Source organism: Microtus ochrogaster, chromosome 19 (assembly GCF_000317375.1).
Source record: "Microtus ochrogaster isolate Prairie Vole_2 chromosome 19, MicOch1.0, whole genome shotgun sequence".
Lineage (NCBI taxonomy): Eukaryota > Metazoa > Chordata > Mammalia > Rodentia > Cricetidae > Microtus > Microtus ochrogaster.
This window is the reverse complement of record NC_022021.1, coordinates 35,968,919-35,980,121: the sequence shown is the minus strand read 5'-3', so window position 1 is coordinate 35,980,121 and position 11,203 is coordinate 35,968,919. Positions and strand designations below refer to the sequence as shown.

At 31.7% G+C, this 11,203-nt stretch overlaps 1 pseudogene; it reads left to right on the top strand.

Moving 5' to 3' along the window:
• The first annotated feature begins 3,304 nt into the window (after window positions 1-3,304).
• Window positions 3,305-4,763, top strand: LOC101986670 (annotated as a pseudogene).
• Window positions 4,764-11,203: the final 6,440 nt, after the last annotated feature.

Below are 11,203 nucleotides of genomic sequence, written 5' to 3'. Positions count from 1 at the left end.
GTTAACCACATTCAGAGAGTCCAGTTTGATCACATGCTTGTTCAGACCCAGTCCAGTCGGCCTTGGTGAGCTCCCATTAGATCAGTCCCACTGTCTCCGTGGGTGGATGCACCCCTTGTGGTCAAATTATAATTTTTGCTACATTTTTCTGTTCAAGCATTTAATAATCAATTATTGTGCTTTTCTTTCATTTTTTCCATGTAAATTTTTACTAACTTAATATTTTTAACAATTATTGAGAATTTCATACAATGTACACCAATCACACTTGTTTTCTCTCAGGTATACCCTAATGCCTTTATACCACCCCCTCCCCCCTGCAAAAAGAAGAAAAAAAACAAAGAAACAAAAGCATTAAGACCTAATTTCTCACCCCTATACTAATAGGAGACTGCTCAAAAACCCAGTGGTCACCCCCTTCTCTTGTGGTTTAAATAGATACATATTTCTCTGTCAATGAAACATTAAATTATCCTATGTGTTTAGATACTATATGCACTGAGTGCCCTGAATATATCTGATCTAAAGTGAATGGAATTCATTAAGCAATGTTTTGTTAGGTTCATCGTAATTGTATCAGCAAAGTCTTAAATATTGATTAATTTCTATGAAATGTATAGAAATGCCTTTTTAATGGTCACTAAATGAGATTCCTGAAACAAAAATGCAGTATCAAAATCTGTGTGCTAAGCTCTGAAAGTGCCACATTCAATAATTGCTTTGCTCACGAGGCTTTGCATTGCCTTAGTGATCTCAACATGGAACAGCTTTTTAAAAGTCTATGTGGGTTTATTCCAACATCTGTGGTTAGATGAGAGTCTGCTGAAGACATTCCACTTTGATGTGTTGAAAGAAATACATTACACAACTAAATTTAACTCAGTTCATTTGAAGAAAGAAGAGTTTTTGTCTTGGGCAAAACTTAGAGCCAAAACGAGTTGAAAAAGCTCCCCATGGCAACTAATGCAATGATATTTTAGATACTTAATATGGAAACAAAGAAGAAAAAGCATCTCATTGGCTACAGCTGGATATTTGCCTTATTTAGACTTGGTGTGATGGTTTATTTAGCTTATTTAAACATGATATGATGGTATGTTTGCCTCATTTGGAAATAATGTGTTGATTTTTCCTTATTTGGTCATGACATGATTATTTTCCTCAATGTTATATTCTGAAGATTGTGATGGGATCAAATATGACACTTCAAGCACAATCATATTCCTAAATTGTATTTCAACTTGTTCACCAATAGGTAAGGCTATTGTTCATAACAAAGGAGGTCAGTGTAAAGACCATCATAGATCAGTGACCTCCAACGTAATTTGATATCTGAGACTAGCTTGAGTCTATTCTTTTTTCTATGCTTTGGAAAATGAATTAGGGAATGGTAGCTCTAGTAACTGCAATAAAAGAATCTTTAGCCAATACAAGTTCCAAGTCAGAATTTGGAATCATAGAAAGATACATCAACAAAATAATTCAGCACAGTATAAAGTAACTAGTGGCTATTAAATAACCCAATTGCCCATAGTTGCCATAGATGTTTACATTTCTATTATGATTCACTTCTTTATGTAAAGACTAAATAAAATGTTATCATGTGATATCATAAAACAACTGTTAATATTGTGACTCTGGATTGAAGAAAATGACTTTCTCTAATATATGTATTTTTCTATATTCTCTAAAATATATTATATAACCAAATAATATGCTATCTAGTATATAATATCTAATATACAGATATGAAAACACTGAAATGTACTTAATGTGGTTAATTATCTTTCTATGCCTTAATATCTGTTATTTACACATGGGCAAATAAGAAAAAAATAATATTTACTTTTTTGGGCTTTGGGGAATAATATTCAAATTTATTTTACACTTGAATTTTTACTTTATATTCCTTATGGTAGTTTTTCTTATAAAGGAGAAATTAGCGGGGAGATTATTATGACTCATGCATTAAGTATTTTTGCTAAAATATTTAGAGGTAACAGGTTAAATTGAGATATTCATTATACGTTGTAGATCATTGTATTCAACTGAGCTAGTAATAGAAAAACCTCATCTTTGCAATTTGTGATATTGATATACTGGAGGCAGAGTCCATTTCACCTAGAAGCTCTGAAGTAGCCCATACACTCTTGAGCTTCCATAGTTCATTGAGGTCATATTTTATATACTTGAACTAAAAAAAGAGTGCTTTATTTTATATATACTTCTCTAGTGGTGTAATGTATTATTCTCTGGAAATGTCTCTCAGTATCTACTTATTTATGCTTAATTTCAAAAACTACATATTTCAGACTTTTGCATAAGGAAAATAATATATACAAAAAGAAAGTATACTAATTATTCCAGAAGACAAACTGACTAATATAAAAGCCTAATATTTTACTTTATAATAGAAATATAGTCACAATTCTCTTTTATGGAAATAAATATTTTTCAAATGAAAATAATCATTTTAATATTTAGCCACAAGGAAGATATATGTTTAATCTGTCTAAATTTCTCTTGAATATTCATTTTTATGTCATAAACTGTTTAAATATGTAGGAAGATGTCTGAGGACTCTTCTATGCAATTTTCCCATTGCTCTCACTTTGTTCTAGCTTCAGGTATTACGCTGGATCCCTTCATTTGTAGCAAGTAAGGAAGCATTAATGATACCCTATTATTAGCTGAATCCCAGCTTTTATCTGTATTCACTTCATGCTTCATGGCTTTGCCTTAGTGAACAGTGTCCTTTACTCATCAATCAAATCTCATGCAAACATTTAACTCCAGCAAAGTTTTTTTTGTGTTGTGCCTATTTATTCCTCCACTCTGTACCCAAAAGTCTGAAAACCAGTACTTTTCATTTTTATTTTTTCTGTGTCTATTATTTTACCTTATCCTTAAAGCCATAAACTTGAAAGAACAGAATTTTTCAGTTTTCCAGGCTACTTTTCTTTCGCTTAATACTATAATTCATTAGTTTACTGTTTTGTGGTATGATCGTTCATATATTTTTATTGCTGAATATTGATTTGGTCTATACCTGTGCTCGGGTCCAATTTCACACTTGATTATTGAAAAACATCTTCATGTTAATGAGTGTTATAAACATTCCTATAAAGGGCAAGAATGGACATATGCTATCAATTCTTTTGGATAATACACAGGTGTGTGATTACTGGATTGTGTGAGAAGAGACTGTGAAGTTTTTGAGAATCAGCTTTTCAGTCTTCCTTTGAAACTGTGTCATTTTCTATTTCCATAAACACTTACATTGAAGCCCCATAGATAACATGAAATGGAAACAATTCTGGAGCAGCACCAGCTCACTCGCGAAGAATAGGAACGGCTCTTGGATGCCATGGCCAAAAAGGTGCTCACAAAGAAGCCCGCGCTTTGGGACCAAATCAGTCCCGACCATAGCAATCGGGCATGCAGGATAGATACACGGAGGTCAGTGGGAACCTGAGGGATTTGTATCATGATAAAGATGTACCGCAAAAGGAAGAACTCCGTGCTATTTCAGGACCCATTGAGTTTGTTGACTTATATAATAGACTCAAGCAGATAAAGGAATTTCATCAGAAACACCCAAATGAGTTCTGTGTGCTAAGGTGGGCAGAACTGGAGGAGCTCCTGAAGACCTGAGATAATCCAAAGGAAGAAGCACTTGGTGGAGGTCACAGACGAAAAAAGATATGAGAGCTACCTTGATCTCCATGACCTTACATACATTAGCCTGAATGCTTCTGAGAAGCTGGATTATATCATATATTTGTGTTTCCTTGACAAACTATTTGACAATGCTAAAGAAAGAATGCAGAGTATAGAGATACCTGGAAACATTGTTGGATGCCTCCAGGATTACACAGTGTGAAGCCCCTTTAGGGTCTATAGGAGCTCCTGGGGAAGATTCAGACCAACTTTGAGAAAAGGGAAAATGGTAGCTTTCCTGAACGGTTGAAAGAAACAAGTCGTGCCCCGACCCATGCTGGAGCCCATCTTGACCTCTGTGCATTCTCCTCCTAGAAGGAGTTAGTGTCCCTGGGTGTGAAGAGGATAAAATCGGCACCGTTTGTTTTAGGCCTGAAATGTGGCTGGGCCTTAGAAGAGCGAGTTCAGAGGCTATACGACACCAAAGGAAAGTTCTTGGAGGCACTCAACACGTCTCTGTTTACTTAAGTCCCAAATCAAAGGGTATGAAGAGACACAATGAGATGAAGAAAGATACTGCTTTCCTGGAAGCTCGATTTATGAACATGTGGAGATTCTTGGGGGCAGCAACAGTTCACTCATGAAAATATAACAGCGCAAGCAAGCCAGGAAAGGAGAAAAGCGAGAAGAGAAGGAGACCGAAAGTGCAGGCACAGAGAATGAGTTTACTTACAATCCCAAAAACCTGCCCCTGGGTTGGGATGGCAAACCCACCCTCTACAAGCTGTATAAACCTTGTAGCCTGAATATCAACTACTGCTGTGAGATTTGTGGAAACCACACTTACCATGGACTGAAACCTTCCAGCAGCATTTTGCTGAATAGTGTGACGCTCTTGGCATGAAGTGTTTGGGCATGCCAAACGCTGCCCACTTTGCAAACGTAACATATATTGAAGAAGCTGTCTCTTTGTGGGCCAAGCTAACAATGCAGAAGGCTTCGGAACGATGGCCAGCCCAACACCAAAAAAGAGAATGAGCACTCCAGTGGAAATAATATGAAAAAGAAAACAGGACGATCTGAAAAGGCAAGGACTGCTCTAGCGGTCGGCTATGCACCATCTTCCCTCAGATCTGCTTTTGCTTCTCTTCCCAACCAAATGTTCTTAAAGACTTTTTGCTATGTAGTCTTCAGTCTCGTGTGCATTTTGTAGAAACAAGATACACTGAGAGATTGCAGAATTGTGATGAGCTTTATCTTTGCTTTATGTTTTAAAAAAGATCTGTGGAAAAAATAAAAGAGAAAAATGCCTCTTTTTCATCCTCTATAAAAGTTAACCCAGTAAATAATAAAGATTTGGGATTTCATAGTAAGTTTAGTGGTATCTTTTATACATTTTTATAATTTTCTCTTAAGGATTATTGTCTTTAAAAATGAAAAGTGTTTTTTAAAGCATTTTAATCTCCTTATTAAACTGTGCTGCTTCTAATTGTGTTGTTTTGCTCGTGAAAGTGACTAGATAATTTTCTGATTTATAGAGTATCAGAAATACGTTCTAGGCAATATTAGTTTGGATATGACACAATGAATTTTTTATATATAGCAGTTATTATAATGCTTTTGACATAGTTGGTCATTGTTTCCTCTAATAAAATTTTATTTCATGCCATATATAATTTAGTACTTGTCCTAGGTCCTGAAGAAATAAAATAAAACTACAAAATGAAACCATAAAAGTTAGTCCTTCTAGGTAAAAATTGACTTCAAAGTACAAAACTGTTAAAAGAAAAATAATATTTACAAGTTTACAAGTTGACAAAGCTTGTATATGATTTTGGGAATACACACATAAAATATTAGAATTGCCTCTGCTGCATGAAACACTAAAAGATTTATCAAAATAAACATAAATTGATCAATAAATGCTATCAGCTTACAAGAATTTATATTCTTTTTATAAACATATTTGTAACACATAGCTAAATATAAATATCAATATTTACTTTTAATGAATTTCAGTATAATTGCATAATACATCATTTTTAAACATACCCAAATATAACTGGACTGACATGAGAAAATTGGGAAAGTTATACAAAATAAGAACTATATCATAAATTGTTGAAATTCATGTAATGGATCCAAGTAAGATGCCAAGCAAAATTATTATATAAAAGTTTGTGAATAAGATTTCTTTTATTTAGTTGAGAATTTTAAAATTATATATAAACCACAATTTTCTGAAAGTTTTAGTCTTATATATTTTAAATCTAAATATATGACCTGTAACCAATCTTTATGGCACCAGATGTGTGCTATTTTAAGGCCTTCAACTCTTTCAGTGAATTTTATTTCTATTCCCCTAATTGCTTTAATTGGCTATTTATGGAAATTAATAATGAACTAAAAAAAGAAACTTTGAAATTTAGGAAAACAGTACCAAATAACATTGCTGTGTTTTTTAAGAGAATTTGTCTTATCAAATTTTTGTGCTATATACTTTTAACCTTTTGCATATCTTCTAGATAATTATAAACAGAAAAAATATCAATAATATACTTAAAATGAATTTCTTTGTAGATACTTTGATTATTTGTCATAATTTTATTTACCTAATTTGTAAATATTTTAGGTTTATCACAATTTTAGAGAATATTAGCATGTGCTCATAGAATTGACTTATAAAATAATAAAATATAAAACAAAAATAATTATCAAGTCAATATATATCAATATACACACAAGGTAATAAGAGTCATGTGTGTGTGTGTGTGTGTGATAATGTTTTCGTTTTCCTAGAATTGCTTTTCAGTACATTTAGCTTTGGGCAAAATATATTCTCAAGCATGATTGCATTTACATGTTTTCATTTGAATATAACCAAAAGGTTCTATTGGTGTATTTTTCTATTCTTCTTTTATAGCATAATATGAGATCTGAGCACAGATTGTATATGGCTGATGCAACATAAGTATTTACTACCTCATCTAATACACAACCAAACTGCATACATATGGTAAGATGAATGAGTTAGATTTCATTAGAAACTCCCTGTCCAAAGCTTTATAAAACACCCAACTTTATTTGAAATAAAAACATATACACAATATAAAAGTTTAATTAAATATTTAAGTAGGTAGCCATGTAGAAATTCTAAATACCCAGAGATTTTTCTGTAAAATTTCTAAAGTCAGAGAAGAATGAATTTAGCTATAAAACCTACTTTTGTAAATTCTTTTCTCAAAATCATCCTTTCAGAATTGTACTTTCTTCTCTTAAAGTTTGTCTTGCACCTAAAATTGTGTGACATATTCCAAAATCAACAACAACAACAAAGCTTAAAAGTATTCCTGTAATTCAGTAAGTTGACCAAGCTGTTATGAGTTGTATAGTTCATTTATTTTGGATATAATACAATATTTACTGCATTGAATGCTTTCAAGCTTTTATTTACACGATATATTACACACCTCCCTTAGTAATCATGTAGTAATTCATTTTAGGTACAAATATTTTATAATTAGTGTGTTCTGCTTTACCAAATGTCCATTATCATAAATAATTTTTAAAAATATGGTAACTAATTTCATGCAACAACAAATAAACTTAAATTTCTCAACTACTATGATACTAAACATAGTATCAGAATTCTGATATTTTTAGTAAATAGCTTTATCAGTTTACACTACCAACAATAAAAAAGAACATCTATAGATCCAAGTTTCTTTTACTTACAACTGAATTCTTCAACAATCATAGAAATTGTTTTGAATATTTTGTCCATATTAGAAATCCAATAATACATAAATAGGCTATATTAGATGGCAAATATGGTATTTATATTTTAAGATAGATGATGGTGGCTAAATATGTTACCCAATACAAGATATACAATGACCTGCTAATCTATACCAAGGATTTTTAAACATTGGGAAGTAAAATAAGGACTAGGAAAAGGGATAAGTTGTGGAATATCCAATTGGAACTAATTACTTTAAAAATTAAAAAAAAAATCAAGAACCAAGACTGTAGGAAAACTCTAAATAAAACTTAAACTAAAAAAAAAAAAAGTATTCTTTCCTAGAATTTACAAAACAATTTCAGCCATGGTAACAATTTGACTTAGCTCTGTTGACACTTCTGATTACCAGAACAGCACATGGCAAACACATCATTAAACTATTGAATTTGGGGTTATGTGAGGAATATTTTTGCTAGGCACTTTTGAATGCTAACTATGCATATATTACTTGCAGTTCTACTCAAGCTGTAGAAGTGGTAAACTTAATAGTTTCAATAGGAAGATAAATGTATCTGCATTCAATGTTTGGTACTCAAGTCACCTTAAAATGTTATTTGAAGCTTGTATGATCTCCATTACTTAATTTTTGTCCAGATTAAAGATAGTTTCAAGCATATTTTAAACATACATGATTCTTTACTAAAAGAAATATTCTTAAGCCTTTAGTTCTTTCTCTACACCTGTATTTATTTCCCATTCTCACTTTGTTAAAAGATATTTTTATTCTTTATTCACACTTTTTGTTAATATAGGAATTTTTGTTTTTACATTATTTACTGTCTTAGGGTAATTTTTTTTTTTTTGGTTTTTCTAGACAGGGTTTCTCTGTGGTTTTGGAGCCTGTCCTGGAACTAGCTCTTGTAATTTTTTTTTTAAAAAGGTCACTAATTAAGCACAAATTTCAGTATTATTTAAGTGTAATTAGTTCTTAATAGTAATACATACCTATCCCAATATTAACTTTATTGTCTACTCAGCTGTTTGAACTTTTTAAATTAATATATAAAAATATGATGTGATACATACAAATATAGAAAAATGTAAGTACATAATGTAAGATGCTTTTAAATACACTTCTATTTTTCACTCCAATAAACTCTTCCTTGATTCAGTGCTTTAAAAGTTACATATTCATGGTCATGTTATGTAATTGACTTTATAAGTTAAAAACCTAACACTTTAGTCATTATATTGTCTGATGATGAAGCAATAGTGAACACCAGCTGTTCTGGTCAATGATGCAGTATTTTAAATATAGCATCACATGGGCCCTTTATTCATAATGGCAACTCACTGCTTCTAGACCTTGATGCTCAAAAATGTTTGGCTGGTTTTGTAATTTTTCAAAAATTGAAATATAAATGTCTGTATGATATTATAAAGGTAGTTAATTAAAATTGGTTCAAAATTGTAGGTAAGGAAAATGAATGGTAACATTATGATAGTATGTCTAAACATTAATCCTTGGCTTTTTAGCCATTATTCCTTAAATAATCGGATAATATGAACAAATATTCTGTTTTTCTATAAGCCATGTAAGTTCTTGGTACACTGATTGCAAACACTTTTGAAAGATGATCTTACTACATATTCCTAACTAGGCTAGAGCTAACCTTGTATACCAGGGTAATGTCAAAGTTATCATAATATTTGTTTTCCTGTCTCATAAGTGTTGGAACCAGAGGTATATACTACCATACTTAGCTAAGACAGATTTGATGAGCTATGAAAAAATTACAGGTAGTTAGTGTAGGAACTGTTGGAGATATGAAAAACCTGGATAGCGTCAGATGGGGAAATGATGTTATATACACACATACATACATACATGCACACACACATATATGGTATAAACATATATATGTATATATAATAACCGCATCTATCTATACATAGATAGATATTATCTATCTATTTATGTATATATCTATCTATATGTCTTATAGAACATCTATATAACACACATATAATATGTGTAGAGTGTAAAATATAAAAGTATTTAACTGTATACCTGTATATGTCTTAAAAACACTAAAATTATATTTTATTCTTTCTAACTCATATATTAATGATCACACTTTGAGCACCTGCGTAAATGATTATTGAATCAAGGAATATTAGTAATAATGAGACATCATTAGTTTCAATTAAAAATATCCTTAAAATGAATTAATTTTAATTAGCTTTATAACAAAAAATGGATTGTTATAATTTTCCCCTAAGACTGACTATGCATATATCCACCACCCAAATATATCTGCACCTGTAATTTTGAAACTTTAATAACTCAGAACCGTTCTGATAGGCATACTCCATCCATCTTCACACTGAGTTGAGCTGATTTAATTAGGGTTACTAATCTAGCCCAATTGCATTCTGTCTCTAATGTCAATGAACACCCATTTGGTTTTAGGAACATAATTGGGATTTTGATCAATTTTCTCACTTATTACAATAATGCTGAGGTAAAATGTCAGCATGATATATCATTCAACTACTGGATGTAGATAAAGAGGTAACAGTAAAATTCTAATAACACCCTGGACATCCAAATTTACCTGTAAGCCACTCTAGGAACTCCCTTGAGGCTGGAGATTGAAATATTAAAATGATGCACATGTAATCTTGTTAATGAGCAACGATTCAGTAAGTTGTCTCCTTAAATATTCCAGCATTTATATTTCTCTCACAAAGAAGTCTGAGAACACTTTTATTAGTCATTATTAACATGGGCATAAAGGTAGTGAGATAAAGATGTGACATATGGCCATCTTCTGTAGCATTTTTTCTTTAAGATATATATAAATAGTGACTTTAAATATTATTCAAAGTTTTCTTCCTCTGACTATGATTTCACAAGTGTTTCCCAATGAGATTAAAGAATAATTTATTTTAAACGTGAAGTATATCATCAATTGTTTCAACAAATTTCTTTTGTTTTTATGTGGGAAGAAATTTGATCTCGCCCTTCGTAGGGGCAATATTGGTATAAGAATCTTCAGTTTCTGTGGTCTCCTTAGCATCTGCATTCATTCCTAGAACTATAGAGCATTGACTAGGGCTATTTGTTGTTAGGAGGCCGCTTATTGATTCCCAGCTGCTCAGACCCAAAATAATAACACAGAAACTACATTATTTAAATCACTCCTTGGCCCTTTAGCTCTAACTTCTTTTGGCTAGCTTTTACATTTTAATTAAACGATTTCCATTAATCTGCGTATTGCCACGTGGTTGTGGCTTACTGGCAAGTTTCAACATCTGTCTACATGGCTTCTCTCTCACTCAGCCTTTCTTTCTCCCAAAATTCAGTTTAGTTTTCCTTGTCTACCTAAGTTCTGTCCTATCAACAGGCCAAGGCAGTTTCTTTATCAGCAATTACATTCAAAGCATAAAAAGGAAAATCCCACATCACCTCCTGTTTTTCTGTTTAAATAAAAAGGAACATTTTAACTTTAACATAGTAAAATTTCATATAACAAGACAGGTATCAAGCAAGAATTATAGCTACAATATTTATATCTACTTTATCTTTTATCACAACCAAAGAAAACTATAACTATCCTCTCTATTTTCCTATATTAATTAATTATACATTGCATTTTTAAATGAGCTGCACAAACAATACCTTAATAAAGAGCAGAAATAAACATGCACAGTATAACAAAATTGACCTTCATTTTGTATCTATAAAGCAAGATCTATACCAGTGCAAAGTTTCCATCTCTATAGCAGCTATTTCTT